Here is a 15608-nt window from a genome sequence, read left to right as displayed (position 1 = left end):
TTGTAATTTAATATTAAAATTTTTGTATTGGGTCTTGAGACCTCCTATGCCCATATTCTGCAAGACTACACCTTTTTAGATATATTTGCCATGAGAACCTCACTATCAAGACTGAATCAAGGAAACTTTTGCCAAGGGTCACTGTGCTTAAATTACATTTTAGCGCCCTCTGCTGGACAAATTGAATGCACCGCTGATAAACGCGGGTGATTTCTGCCAGTGGGACCTTTTATTTTTTTTCCCCAATATGATCTTTTTTGACTTGTGCTGTTTAAACAAAGGCTCTGGAAGTATATTACAGTCTGTACTAAAAGAAGTTTTTCCTGTGAACAAATGCCTCTGACAAGTTCTATCCAGCTACCAGTGGTATTTGTCTCCAGCAGATCAATGTATATATAATTTACACATTTACAACCTAAAAATAAACTTAGTGAAAATCAGAAATTTGTAACATTTAATTAATAGTTAATTTTGTCATTTAAATTACAGTGTGTCTTGGTGTGGTCCTTCTTGGGTTGTTGATCCTATTTCAGTCTCTTGGTCCTCATTTCCCAGGAAAGGGGATTTAGACCAGATGCAGAGATATCAGGTTTTTGTTGGCAGTAAGAAATATATTTTAGACTATGATCCCGTCTATATATAGAATTTTCATCAATAAGACAATAAATTTACTTTGTGAAATGCACTCTAATATTTCTTTTTCTATTGCAACCCATCTGGAAAAAAATTCTTTTCATATTCATAAACGCATGGTGACATGAAGCTTGGAAATGTGAACTCAAGGACCTTTTCAGTTTGTTTTTTTTTCCCCTGTCTTTTTATTTTTCGTCGCTATTCGTCAGCAAAATGTCCTAAGACTGTTGCATTTAGGCTTCTACAGCATGCATTTGTCTTTCTGATTGTGAGGGAGGGACTGTTGGCAGTTGGGATTTACAGCAAGCTGAATGGCAGAAAAGATATGCTGTGTCTTCCAGAGCGATTTATATTATAGAGCCCAGATACTTTATTTTTCTCCCAATCTGCAACATAACTACACAACTGATTCTTGGAATTTAATGGAGGCAGGTGGAAGTTTGGTTGTTTTCTTTTCCTCAGTAACCACTTAGCTCTCACTTAAGCAGGCAGAATAAGCATAGTGGTTAAGAGCGTGGACTTGGGGCTGACTCTCTCAATCTGCATCCTGGTTCTTGCTTTATTAGTTATGTAACTTTGGTCTGGCTACTTAACCTCTTGTGCCTCATCTTCCTCATCTATAAAATGGGAATAATAATAGTTTCAACCTAATAGAATCGAGGCGAGGACTGAGTTAACATAGCAGACAAGCACAACAGGAGTGTTATTAGCTACTGTTAGCCTAGACTTTAATTAAGTAACATGTGAACATTTGAGCCTAACTTTACATTTTCCTGATAATGCAGAAAAGTTATATACTGATAAGTACTTTTAAGACAGTGACTTTAAAACAGTAGCTTGAACTATAATATTATGCCCAGTAAAAATATTTGGCAGAAACCAACACAATTCTGTGTAGCAATTATCCCTCAGTTAAAAAATAAATACGTTTTTTAAAATGTTTTTTTTTTAAGTGTTTTCAGCAATAGAATAGCTGTCTTTTATAGGTCTAAATTGTCTGGTCTTTCTTTAAAAAAATCAACAACAACAACAACTAACAAAGCAACCTAAACAGCTACCATATAAACTTTTATGCATGTGGTCTAGAAGTAAATATTCTACCTGTCACAGGAATAATCAGATCAAGAAAGGAAATGAGGACTGGCTGCATGCACCTCCACAGTTGCTATCCATGGAGATAACAGTCTTCCGCTATAGCTAGCTCAGAGGGTAAAACGTCTGCCTGCAATGCAGGAGACCTGGGTTTGATCCCTGGGTCAGGAAGATCCCCTGGAGAAGGAAATGGCAACCCACTCCAGTATCCTTGCCTGGAAAATCCCATGGACAGAGAAGCCTGGTAGACTACAGTCCATGGGATCGCAAAGAGTCAGACACGACTGAGTGACTTCACTTTCTTTTCTTTCTTTAAGCGGCCACAGGGAAACAGGTGTGTGTGCAGTGCCTAAGTATAACTGAACTAAACCACTTTTAAGACTTACACTGTATTTATGGGGGTTTTCACGAGGTCACGGTGAGAAGAGAGGACAGTATACTTGGAATAAAGATATTTTTCCAGGGACTTCCCTGGCTGCCCAGTGGCTAAGACTCGTGCTTCCACTGCAGGGGTGTGGATTGAAAGGAACAGTAGAACTGATTCCTCTCCCTGGCCTCTCACTCTTGCTAGTCACGAAGCTTGCCCCATGAACCCTCTCTGACCCCTCGGTCTTGCCCCATGAACCCTCTCTGACCCCTCGGTCTTGCCCCATGAACCCTCTCTGAACCCACGGTCTTGCCCCATGAACCCTCCTTGACCCCGCGGTCTTGCCCCATGAACCTCTCTGACCCCTCGGTCTTGCCCCATGAACCCACTCTGACCCCTCGGTCTTGCCCCATGAACCCTCTCTGAACCCATGGTCTTGCCCCATGAACCCTCCCTGACCCCGCGGTCTTCCCTCCCCAGGCCCTTCCCCGTGGACCTCATTAGTCCACATCTGTGTCCCTGCAGCCTCCTCTGGGCTGTCTTCACACTTGTAAGCGAAATCTCTCCTCTGTTCTCTCAGGTCTCTGGCTGAGCCTAAGGATTCAACATAAGACAGATGAAAAGCATAGAGACCTTATTTAGTAATTTTTGTATGTACATAGGAGCCATAGGCTGCACCGGCGCAGGAGGGCCGAGAGGAGCTACTCCATGTTCAAGGTCAGGAGGGGCGGCGGTGAGGAGATACCCCTCGTCCAAGGTAAGGAGCAGCAGCTGTGCTTTGCTGGAGCAGCCGTGAAGAGATACTCCATATCCAAGGTAAGAGAAACCCAAGTAAGATGGTAGGGACTGCGAGAGGGCGTCAGAGGGCAGACACACTGAAACCATAATCACAGAAAGCTAGTCAGTCTAATCACATGGACCACAGCCTTGTCTAACTCAGTGAAACTAAGCCATGCCTCTTGGGGCCATCCAAGATAGGCGGGTCATGATGGAGAGGTCTGACAGAATGTGGTCCACTGGAGAAGGGAATGGCAAACCACTTCAGTATTCTTGCCTTGAGAACACCATGAACAGTAGGAAAAGGCAAAATGATAGGATACCAAAAGAGGAACTCCCCAGGTCATTAGGTGCCCAATATGCTACTGGAGATCAGTGGAGAAATAACTCCATAAAGAATGAAGGGATGGAGCCAAAGCAAAAACGATACCCAGTTGTGGATGTGACTGGTGATAGAAAAAGGTCCAATGCTGTAAAGAGCAATATTGCATAGGAACCTGGAATGTTAGGTCCATGAATCCAGGCAAATTGGAAGTGATCAAACAGGAGATGGCAAGAGTGAACGTCAACATTTTAGGAATCAGCGAACCAAAATGGACTGGAATGGGTGAATTAACTCAGATGACCATTATATCTACTATTGCGAGCAGGAATCCCTTAGAAGAAATGGAGTAGCCATCATGGTCCAAAAGAGTCCGAAATGCAGTACTTGGATGCAATCTCAAAAATGACAGAATGATCTCTGTTCGTTTCCAAGGCAAACCATTAAATATCACAGTTACCCAAGTCTATGCCCCAATCAGTAACGCTGAAGAAGCTGAAGTTGAACTGTTCTATGAAGGCCTACAAGACCTTTTAGAACTAGCACCCAAAAAGATGTCCTTTTCATCATAGGGGACTGGAATACAAAAATAGGAAGTCAAGAAACACCTGGAGTAACAGGCAAATTTGGCCTTGGAGTACGGAATGAAGCAGGGCAAAGGCTAATAGAGTTTTGCCAAGAGAACACACTGGTCATAGCAAACACCCTCTTCCAACAACACAAGAGAAGACTCTACACATGGACATCACCAGATGGTCAACACTGAAATCAGATTGATTATATTCTTTGCAGCCAAAGATGGACAAGCTCTATACAGTCAGCAAAAACAAGACCGGGAGCTGACTGTGGCTCAGATCATGAACTCCTTATTGCCAAATTCAGACTTAAATTGAAGAAAGTAGGGAAAACCACTAGACCATTCAGGTATGACCTAAATCAAATCCCCTACAATTATGCAGTGGAAGTGAGAAATAGATTTAAGGGACTAGATCTGATAGATAGAGTGCCTGATGAACTACGGAATGAGGTTCGTACAGGAGACAGGGATCAAGACCATCCCCATGGAAAAGAAATGCACAAAAGCAAAATGGCTGTCTGAGGAGGCCTTACAAATAGCTGTGAAAAGAAGAGAAGTGAAAAGCAAAGGAGAAAAGGAAAGATATAAGCATCTGAATGCAGAGTTCCAAAGAGTAGCAAGGAGAGATAAGAAAGCCTTCCTCAGCAATCAATGCAAAGAAATAGAGGAAAAGAACAGAATACGAAAGCCTAGAGATCTCTTCAAGAAAATTAGAGACACCAAGGGAACATTTCATGCAAAGATGGTCACAATGAAGGACAGAAATGGTAGGGACCTAACAGAAGCAGAAGATATTAAGAAGAGGTGGCAAGAATACACAGAAGAACTGTACAAAAAAGATCTTCTTTGACCAAGATAATCACGATGGTGTGATCACTCACCTAGAGCCAGATATACTGGAATGTGAAGTCAAGTGGGCCTTAGGAAGCATCACTACAAACAAAGCTAGTGGAGGTGATGGAATTCCAGTGGAGCTATTTCAAATGCTGAAAGATGATGCTGTGAAAGTGCTGCACTCAATAGGCCAGCAAATTTGGAAAACTCAGCAGTGGCCACAGGACTGGAAAAGTCAGTTTTCATTCCAATCCCAAAGAAAGGCAATGCCAAAGAATGCTCAAACTACCACACAATTGCCCTCATCTCACACGCTAGTAAAGTAATGCTCAAAATTCTCCAAGCCAGGCTTCAGCAATACATGAACCGTGAACTTCCTGATGTTCAAGCTGGTTTTAGAGAAGCCAGAGTAACCAGAGATCAAATTGCCAACATCCGCTGGATCATGGAAAAAGCAAGAGAGTTCCAGAAAAACATCTATTTCTGCTTTATGGACTATGCCAAAGCCTTTGACCTTGTGGATCACAATAAACTGTGGAAAGTTCTGAAAGAGATGGGAATACCAGCCCACCTGACCTGCCTCTTGAGAAATCTGTATGCAGGTCAGGAAGCAACAGTTAGAACTGGACATGGAACAACAGACTGGTTCCAAATAGGAAAAGGAGTATGTCAAGGCTGTATATTGTCATCCTGCTTATTTAACTTCTATGCAGAGTACATCATGAGAAATGCTGGACAGGAAGAAACACAAGCTGGAATCCAGATTGCCAGGAGAAATATCAATCACCTCAGATATGCAGATGACACCACCCTTATGGCAGAAAGTGAAGAAGAACTCAAAAGCCTCTTGATGAAAGTGAAAGAGGAGAGTGAAAAAGTTGGCTTAAAGCTCAACATTCAGAAAATGAAGATCATGGCATCTGGTCCCATCACTTCATGGGCAATAGATGGAGAAACAGTGGAAACAGTGTCAGACTTTATTTTTCTGGGCTCCAAAATCACTGCAGATGGTGATTGCAGCCATGAAACTAAAAGACACTTACTCCTTGGAAGGAAAGTTAAGACCAACCTAGACTGCATATTGGAGAAGGCAATGGCACCCCACTCCAGTACTCTTGCCTGTAAAATCCCATGGACGGAGGAGCCTGGTGGGCTGCCGTTCATGGTGTTGCGAAGAGTCGGACACGACTGAAGTGACTTAGCAGCAGCAGCAGCAGATAGCATATTGAAAAGCAGAGACATTACTTCGCCAACAATGGTCCATCTAGTCAAGGGTGTGGTTTTTCCAGTGGTCATGTATGGATGTGAGAGTTGGACTGTGAAGAAAGCTGAGCACTGAAGAATTGATGCTTTTGAACTGTGGTGTTGGAGAAGAGTCTTGAGAGTCCCTTGGACTGCAAGGAGATCCAACGAGTCCATTCTAAAGGAGATCAGCCCTGGGATTTCTTTGGAAGGAATGATGCTAAAGCTGAAACTCCAGTACTTTGGCCACCTGATGTGAAGAGTTGACTCATTGGAAAAGACTCTGATGCTGGGAGGGATTGGGGGCAGGAGGAGAAGGGGACGACAGAGGATGGGATGGCTGGATGGCATCACTAACTCGATCGATGTGAGTCTAAGTGAACTCCAGGAGTTGGTGATGGACAGGGAGGCCTGGCGTGCTGCGATTCATTGGGTCGCAAAGAGTCGGAGAGGACTGAGCACCTGAACTGAACTGAGGAGCTTTCACGAAAATAATAGAAACCCCAAGAAGCAGCTAAGGGCCACACTCACACACTAGGTTGGACAAAGAGCAGTGAATTTCAAACATGTGACAAAACACGGGGTCTGAACTAGGGCAGCTGATCCTGGAGAAGCGGGTGGGAAGAAAAGCGTTATTTTGGCAAGGTTTGTTTGCACAGATTTCTCTTGCCTATCGCTCCCCGTCTCTGGTGATAAGATGACTTTTTTCCCCTCTTGGTTCAGGGAGGTCACCTATCACATAAGAATTTTATCTCCTGCTTTCAGGAAGAAAAAGGAAGATCAGAGTGACCTTTTTACATATGCTGGTTCTCTAGGGACTTTAACTCAAAATATCAATATGCCCAAGTGACATCATTTAGGGTGACGTGCTCAGAACCCCCATAAGACCTAAGGTCTTTCCAACATACCTTCCATGCCACTGCTGGCCTAATCTTTTTTTAAACCCCGTTTTTTTCCCCCTTCATTAATTTATGCATTTGGAAGTCAGTACTGAGAGACTAAGATGCAGGGAACACAGATGTCAAAACCTTTGGTTTGAAAAAACACGATTTAGTAAGAGAGAGAAAAAAATTGTGAGAGTACCGCATGATGCATAGATAATCAGTGTGAATACATGATCTAGGTAGAGCCTGAGAGAGGTTGATAAGTCACCCTTGGGCTATCCAAGCTTTCACAGAAGCAATACAGTCAAGGGGTTTTAAAGAATGAGTTTGTCAGGAAGGCAAATTCTCAGTAAGTGTGTATCACACTCAAAATGGGGGAAAAACTCATAAAGAAGATGATGGTTCAGTGGCTAAGACTCCATGCTCCCAATACTGGGGACCTGGGTTCCATCCCTGGTCAGGGAACTAGATCCCACATGCCACAGCTAAGACCTGGCACAACCAAATAGATAAATCTCTTTTTTTGGTTTGTTTTCAATAATGAAGAGGGATTATTTCAAGAGCAAGCCCAATCTTTTAAAAATATTTCTCTGAACTCTTTGTCCTCTCTTCTTACATGTTCATCACTCCTTCAGCTTCCACTTTGCCCACTTTGCCCACTTTGCAGATGGCTGCTTGAGTCCTGACTGGTCTTTTGAACAACCTCCGGACACCCTCTGGCATCTTCCCGCTGAATATCTTTATCCACACGAGCATGCAGACCTCGCCCCATTCCCCAAGTCAATGATTTCTGTGCAGGGCCTTGACTTCTGCTCAGTCACTCGGGCTAATGATTCAGAAGTTATTGGTTCCTTCCAGGTCCTCAGCAGGACAGAGAACTCATGGGTCTCTGTCCATCGCCTTCTCCCCTTCCTCGTTTTTTTTTTTTTCTCCATCCCCCCCCCCACCAATTAGTGTTCAAGAATAATTAACAGGGGCTTCCCTGGTGGTCCAGTGGCTAAGACTCCCAGGTTCCACTGCAAGGGACACAATTTCCATCCTTGGTCAGGGAACTGAGATCCCGTAAGCCTGTGCTGTACAGCTAAAAGAATAGATAAATAAAGGTGTGTGCTCAATAACATCCTTTTTTAAAACTAAGAATGGCAAGCAACTAAAAAAACAAAGATTTGAGAATGTGCTGAATATTGTGTTCAAAAAGTTAATTGTAGAAATTATGTGAGGACTCGGATGTTGAGCCTCTTAATTTGTTTCTGCCAGGCCTTGGGATTGTAGTAATCCAGGATTCCTTTAATCCAATTTCAGGATCTGAGCTTTTCTGGGTCAGCCAGATCAGACGGAGCTGACCCAGCCTGCAGGTTTATTTCTGGTTCTCTCTCACTCTTGTGATGCGGCCTTTTGGTTTTTCAGCCCCATGTGGCTTGGTCTCCCAGTGAGCCTGGAGCCCCCAGAGCTCGCAAGGCACGTCTCAGCATCCTCTTTAAGACCCTCCAACCTTTTTTGGGTAAAAGAGCCCTAAATGCCTGGCTTTCTGGATTTCCATTTCCATCTGCTCCCCTATCTCGGAGCAATTATTCCTTGTCATCTTCTCAGTTTTTTTTTTTGAGACTTAGGCTTACACTTTTTCTTCAGATTTTTCAAGTGTATTCAGGAAGAGGGTCAGCACTAGTCTATCATTACCAAAAGCACAAAGAAACGAGGGACCACCATCCTAGAGGTTCAGTCACTAAAGAATCTGCCGGCAACGCAGGAGACACGGGTTTGATGCCTGGGTCGAGAATATCCCCTGGAGGAAGAAATGGCCACCCAGTTCAGTAATCTTGCCTGGAAAATCCTATGAACAGAGGAGCCTGGTGTGCTCTAGCCCATGGGATTGCAAGAGTCAGGCACAATTTAGCGGCTAAACCGCTCACTACTACCACCACGCTAGACTGTGCTGACGATCTCTTAATATCTCTGATCCTTCATCCTCCCACTTTCTTCTCTGCTGCCAAATCAACATTTTTTAAAACAATATTTCCATCAAATCATTTCCCTGCTCAAAAACAAAACAAAACACTTCAGTGATGCTGTATGTGGTAGCTCTGTACTGTATCAACTTAGCAACACTGGAATTTCCCAGAATTTCCTTTCCCAAATGGTTCTGGATCAGCGGCGGCCAATAGAAACACACTGAATCACATTTGCGAGGTGGAAGTAAAGCAGCTGCCAAGTTTTTTTTTTTTTTGCTTTAACGTTTTCATGGCTGATGGAAGGTGCCAGGTACATTGTCTTGATTGGCAGGTAGATCACACCATGTGGGGGGGTTGTCCTTCCCTTCTCCCCCAATTAACACGCACCTAGAATCTCAGAACGAAACCTCATATGGAAATAGGGCCTTTGCAAATGTAATTAGTTACATTAAGATGAAGTCTTACTAGGTCAGGCAGGTCCTGGATCCAGAGACTGATGTCCTTATAAGAAGGCCACGGGAAGACATAGAAATGCAGACGCATAGAGGACAGCCCTGTGAAAACGGAGGCAGAGACCAGAGATCTGCAGCTCTGAGGACTGCCAGCCACCACCAGAAGTCAGAGAGGATTCTCTGCCAGATCCTCCCGGGAGGGGACGTATGGCCCTGCCAGCACCTTGATTTTAGCCTCCACAACTCGAAGCAAATACATTTCTGTTGCTTCGAGCCCTACGATCTGTAATGCTGTGTCAGGGCAGCGCTAGCAAATGAATTCACCCCTCCTCCTGGGAGGTCTCCTCCTCAATTTCCTCCAACTCCCGGACTGAGCGCGTGTGTGGCTCCCTCGTGAAGGGTACCAGCATCTCCTCCATAGCAAACACTGCAGCCCGCGGCATATGCGACCTTAGATTCCTGACCAGGGATTGAACCTGAGTCCTCTGCAGGAGGCAGAGTCTTTAACCACTGGACCACCAGGGAAGTCCCAGGAATTATGTCTTTTCCATGGACACTTAAGGACCCTAACCCTCCCCACCTCCCTCCCACACACACAAAATGCTTTTTCATGACTTCAGCACTTTGCTTATGCCTTTTCCCTTCATCATCCTCTTTCCCCAAGAACTTTCCCAGTGTCACTCTCAGCCTTGTGGTACAAAGGAAACACCTTTTCCTCTTAAGTCAGACTGACCTGTGTTTGAAGATCAGCTCTAGCTATAACAGCTTCCCTGGTGGCTCAGAGGTTAAAGCATCTGCCTCCAATGCAGGAGACCTGGGTTTGATCCCTAGGTCAGGAAGATCCCCTGGAGAAGGAAATGGCAACCCACTCCAGTATTCTTGCCTGGAGAATCCCATGGACGGAGGAGCCTGGTAGGCTACAGTCCACGGGGTCTCAAAGAGTCGGACACGACTGAGCGACTTCACCTTCACCTTCTATCTATAACTGGCTACCAATTTCTTAGATTCTCTAAGCCTCATTCTCATATCATAAAACTCCTATGTTACACATGTAAAATAATATTTAATAAAGTCACATACATGTGTCTTGTTCCCCTGTTAGACTAAGATCTTCAACTTTTGAAAACTATAACCGACAGCAAGAATACATTTTGTATTGCAACTGAATTCACACACGTACACACAGTCTCATCCCCCCGCCCCCATATACACAGAAAACAGAAACAATTCCTCACGAGTAGTGCGCCCTTACCCTTGCAGTACATACACATTATTTTGTCCTTCATAGCGTGGTCATGACTCACTAAACGGATCTCACAAAGCACAGACATTGAAAAATGCTGAGACGGTTTGGGTTCTTTTATGTTAGGGAGCACATTTTATTTATTTTTGTATTGCTCCTGGCAAGCACAGTGCCTGGCACAAAGCGGGTATCTGACAAATACTTGCCATAGACTTGGGTTTCGCTTGCGGGCAGGAATCTTGTCTTGGTTATCTTGTATCCATCCCACAGCTAGTATAATTCTTCCCATAACGTTTAGAGATCAAATGGCTAAGTTCCAGGCCTACTGCCAGGCTTTGGAGATCAAACATTTGTTGTCTTTTTTTATATATATTTATTTTTATTTATGTATTTATTTGGCTGCACCGACTCTTAGTTGTGGCATGCGGGATTTTTTTTTTTTTAAGATTTATTTATTTATTTTTGGCTGTGCTGGGTCTTCATTGCTGGGCAGGCTTTCTCTAGTTGCAGTGAGCAGGGGCTACTCTTTGTTGCCATACGCGGGCTTCTCATTGCGGCTTCTCTTGTTATGGCGCACAGGCTCTAGAGGCGCGGGCTTCAGGAGTTCCAGCCCTTGGGCTCAAAAGTTGTGGCACACGGGCTCGGTTGCTCTGAGGCATGTGGGATTTCCAGGACCAGAGATCAGACCTGTGTCGCCCGCATCAGCAGGCGGATTCTTAACCGCTGGACCACCAGGGAAGCCGCGTGCGGAACCTTTAGTTGCAGGGTGCAGGATTTTTAGTTGCGGCATTCAAACTCTTCGTTGCAATATGTGGGGTCTAGTTCCCCGACCAGGGATGGAACTGGGGCCCCTTGCACTGGGAGTATGGAGCCCTAGCCACAGGACCACCAGGGAAGTCCCAGAGATCAAACAGTATCTGACAGGCACCTACTATGTGGTGATATGTCAGTGCCAGATTGATGACTCCTTCCCCTGACTATCTTAAACGCAGTGTGGGATCGCTGAGAGGGGGATACTGAATAATGCTGCCCACCTGGGAAACTGGAAAAGGAAATAAGGGACATGGAGGCCAAAATACCACCTTTATTATTAAGAAGAACTAGATCAGAGAACATATAATAATGTGAGAACCAGTCTGGCCTGTTAATTAAACCTGAAGTGGAGACAAGGCTGAACTAGACCTTCCCTATGCTGAAGGCCTACACAGACCACGCAGAAAGTGGCTCAGACCCAAGAGGAAAGTGGGAGGAGCTGAACTCAGCAGAGCCAGCTTGTTTTTCCTAAAATGCACCCGTTAGACAAGTCACTCCCCCCTGACTAGGGACAGAAGGGATCAAAGGGCATGGAGAGACCATAGTACCAACTGAGTACATATATGTAGTATTTGCGTGCATGAAATACTAAATAATAAAACAATCCAAAAGTGAAAGTGAAAGTCGCTCAGTCATGTCCTACTCTTTGTGACCCCATGTGCCGCGGCCAGCACAAGCAAGAGTTGCACCTGCACAGGGAGAGAACGGAGCGTCCCCGCTAAGAAAAATAAGAGAGAGACAAAAGATGGGGTTGAGAGGATCAGCCCAAAATGGCTGATACCTTGCTTTATTGTGCTGCAGTATATATAGGGTAAAGTACGTGACTTATGACATTCACAAGGTTGTTTTTAATCTCAAGATACAATCACTAGACCCTTACCATTGTATACAGAACACAATCAGATAATCTATCTTTTATGAAGTATACATAATAAGATAATCTATCTTCTATGAAATGTTGCCGAAACCAAACATCTTGGAGCCTTAAGGGCTATAAAAATTCTTGAGGGTGGCGGGACAGGGAGCTTAGGAACATGTCCTAGGGCCCGGCATACCTGCCAGGGAGCTCCCAAGACTTAACCCTTCACGGGTCGTCCCCCGCACCCATGGACTACACAGTCCATGAAATTCACCAGGCCAGAATATTGGAGTGGGCAGCCTTTCCCTTCTCCAGGGGATCTTCCCAACCCAGGGATCAAACCCAGGTCTCCTGAATTGCAGGTGGATTCTTTACCAGTTGAGCCACAAGGGAAGCCCAAACAATCCAAGGAATATCACAAAGTGTGGTGGTGATTTAGTCCCTAAGTCACGTTCAACTCTTTGTGACCACATGGACCATAGCCCACCAGGCTCCTCTGCCCATGGGCTTTCTCAGTTGAGAACACTGGATTGGGTTGCCATTTCCTTCTCCAGGAGATCTTCCTGACCCAAGAATCAAACCTGGATCTTCTGCAATGCAGGCAGATTCTTTACCAACAGAGCTCTGAGGGAAGATCACAAAGAAGGGAACTAATTATTTGCTAAATGGAGTTGACACGAGTTTCTCAAGTCTGATTGTTCATCAAAACTTGAGGGACATTAAGTAATTAGAGGCCCTCTCTAACCCCCTCCCCAGCTTCAATATGCTTGCCATGAAATCCCGGAATCTGACTTGAAAGCTTCCTGGGTAATTTCGGTATGCAGGTGTGGGCTGAGAAGCATTGACTGAGAGGAGGCAGGCAAGTGATCTGGACTCGGGGAGGTCTTACTGAGGAGGAAATTGCACCGACATTGCAGGATAAGGACTGAGATAGTCAGAAAGGAGACAGCAAAGCACCTGTGCCGGAAGAACAGTAAGTAGAAGGACTCCAGAAATAACTGTGGCTCAGGGGTAAGCTTGAGAGTTTGTTCTTGAAAACCCTTACGAAGTTTGTCCCTGGAAAATAATCTATGCTAACAAATGACAAGCCATATCTCAGCATGGCTTAGTAGGAAAGACTGTGAACTGTTATGAGATGGTTCTTGGTTGTGTGACTTCGCCTCCATCACAACATCCATCACCCAGATATTTAAGGATCATTTGTAAGTGGTGCAGGCAGGGGGACCCCTTCCAGGGTCCAAGAGTGGGCTCTTGTCTAACACTCAGAAACGAATTGTCTCAGGAGATATAGTGCAAAGCAAGATGTCCTTTATTGGGAAGGGGTGCCCAGGAGGAGAGAAGCAGGGCAAGGGACCCCAGGACCCCAGGTATGTGGCTTGAAGTCTCCGGTTTTATGGTGATGGGGTTGGTTTCCGGGTTGTCTCTGGCCAATCATTTAGACTCAGTGACCTTCCTTGTGGCACACATATCTCTCAGCCAAGATGGATTCCAGCGCAAAGGGTTCTGGGAACTTGGCAGGACATGTCATCTCCTCCCTCCTTTCAGTCCCTCTCTTATTGTCCTGGTTAGGTTTCTGCTGGCAGCATGTCATTCTTTTATCTAGACCTCCTGTTGTGAGACAACTGCGGCAAGTTGTAACCGCTGTGTCTGGCCAAGGTGGACGATTTCAGTTAACGGCTCCCTAATATAACGACTGTGTGAGTACTCAGTTGTCTGAATCTTTGCAGCCCCATGGACTGCAGCCTGCCAGGCTCCTCTGTCCATGGGATTTCCCAGGCAAGAATACTGGAGTGGGTTCCCATTTCCTCCTCCAAGGGATCTTCCTGACCCAGTGATCGAACTTAAGTCTCTTGTATCTCCTGCAATGGCAGGCAGATTCTTTACCACTGCGCCACTTGGGAAACCCAAACATAAAGACTGGAGTTCTTATAGCATTCTGGGGAGGTGGTTACACAGTCTTCCCCATTTCGGGAAATAACACTGCATTTACCTAGCAGCTCAGGTTACAAACCTTGGAGCCATTTTTTGATTTCTTTTCCTTACCTGTCCCCATGTCTAATCCATTAGCTAACCCTGATGATTTTCCTTCCAAACCATATGCCAAATCTCTCAATTTCTCACTGACTCCATTGTTCCCTTAAGATCATTAATTACTGAAACCTATTCAAGAGAAAGCTTTTTCAGTCTCCTCTTTCACTCTCATTAAGAGGCTCTTAGCTGGCTTAAAACTCAACATTCATAAAACTAAGTTCGTGGCATCCAGTAAAGTGGAAACAGTGACAGACTTTCTTTCCCTGGGCTCCAAAATCACTGCGGATGGTGACTGCAGCCATGAAATTAAAAGATGCTTGCTCCTTGGAAGGAAAGCTATGACAAACCTAGGCAGTGTACTAAAAAGCAAAGACATCTCTTTGCCAAAAAAGGTCCATCTAGTCAAAGCTATTGGAGAAGGAAATGGCAACCCACTCCAGTATTCTTGCCTGGAGAATCCCAGGGACAGGGGAGCCTACTGGGCTGCTGTCTGTGGGGTCGCACAGAGTTGGACACGACTGATGCGACTTAGCAGCAGCAGCAGCAGTCAAAGCTATGAAAGGTATGGTTTTCCAGTAGTCATGTATGGATGTGAGAGTTGGACCATGTTGACTAAAAAAGATGTACAACTTGAGAGTTGTGAGTTAAGTTTTATTTGGGGCATAATGAGGACGGCAGCCCAGGAGGCAGCATCTCAGATAGCTCCGAGAGACTGCTCCAAAGTGGGGGAAAGTCAATATATAAGGTTTTAGTGAGGGGGGAGTTCAATACCATGAAGCACTGACAAAAGGTTTTTTGTTAGTCATGAGGGTCTGATGTCACCGTGAAGGGATTTAGTGCTTCTCTAGATAAGAGGAAATGCAAGGATTGAGGTCATAAAATCTGTTCCTAAAAACATCCAGCTATCTAAAGACCTGTCTCTCCAGATTCCCTGGAGCAGAGCGCCTCACTCCACCCTGAACTCCCTTGGGGGTTGTTGAAGGTCAACAGCTGTAGCAGCGCTGAGTCGATCTCCACAGAGGCAGATGGTAAAGGGCTTTGATGTTCAGTCTTTGGCATGCTCTTGGTAAGTGCCAGTTTGTAGTTGACAACCATAAAGAAGGCTAAGTGCTGAAGAACTGATGCTTTTGAATTGTGCTGGAGGAGACTCTTGAGAGTCCCTTCGACTGCCAGGATATCAAACCAGTCCATCCTAAAGGAAATCTGAATATTCATTGGAAGGACTAATGCTGAGGTGGCTAAATTTGTTTGCCCTTTGTGGCTTTGGTGAGAACAAAAGAATGCAGAAACAAAAGACTGTTATCAAGGAAGAGAAATAACAATAGCAAAGACAATAAATCAGTCCTAAACTCCCAGTTCTGTTAGGAAAGTGAAAATGAGCCTGAAGCACTTTCTTGAGCTCCTTTGCAGAATTTAAACTCGAGGTACAGTAGTAAAGAATTCGCTTGCCAATGCAGGAGACACAGGTTCCGGCCCTGGGTTGAGAAGATTCCCTGGAGGAGGAAATGGCAACCCACTTCAGTACTGTTGCCT

Source organism: Ovis canadensis, chromosome 20, assembly GCF_042477335.2.
Source record: "Ovis canadensis isolate MfBH-ARS-UI-01 breed Bighorn chromosome 20, ARS-UI_OviCan_v2, whole genome shotgun sequence".
Taxonomy (NCBI): Eukaryota; Metazoa; Chordata; class Mammalia; order Artiodactyla; family Bovidae; genus Ovis; species Ovis canadensis.
This window is presented reverse-complemented; position numbering follows the sequence as displayed.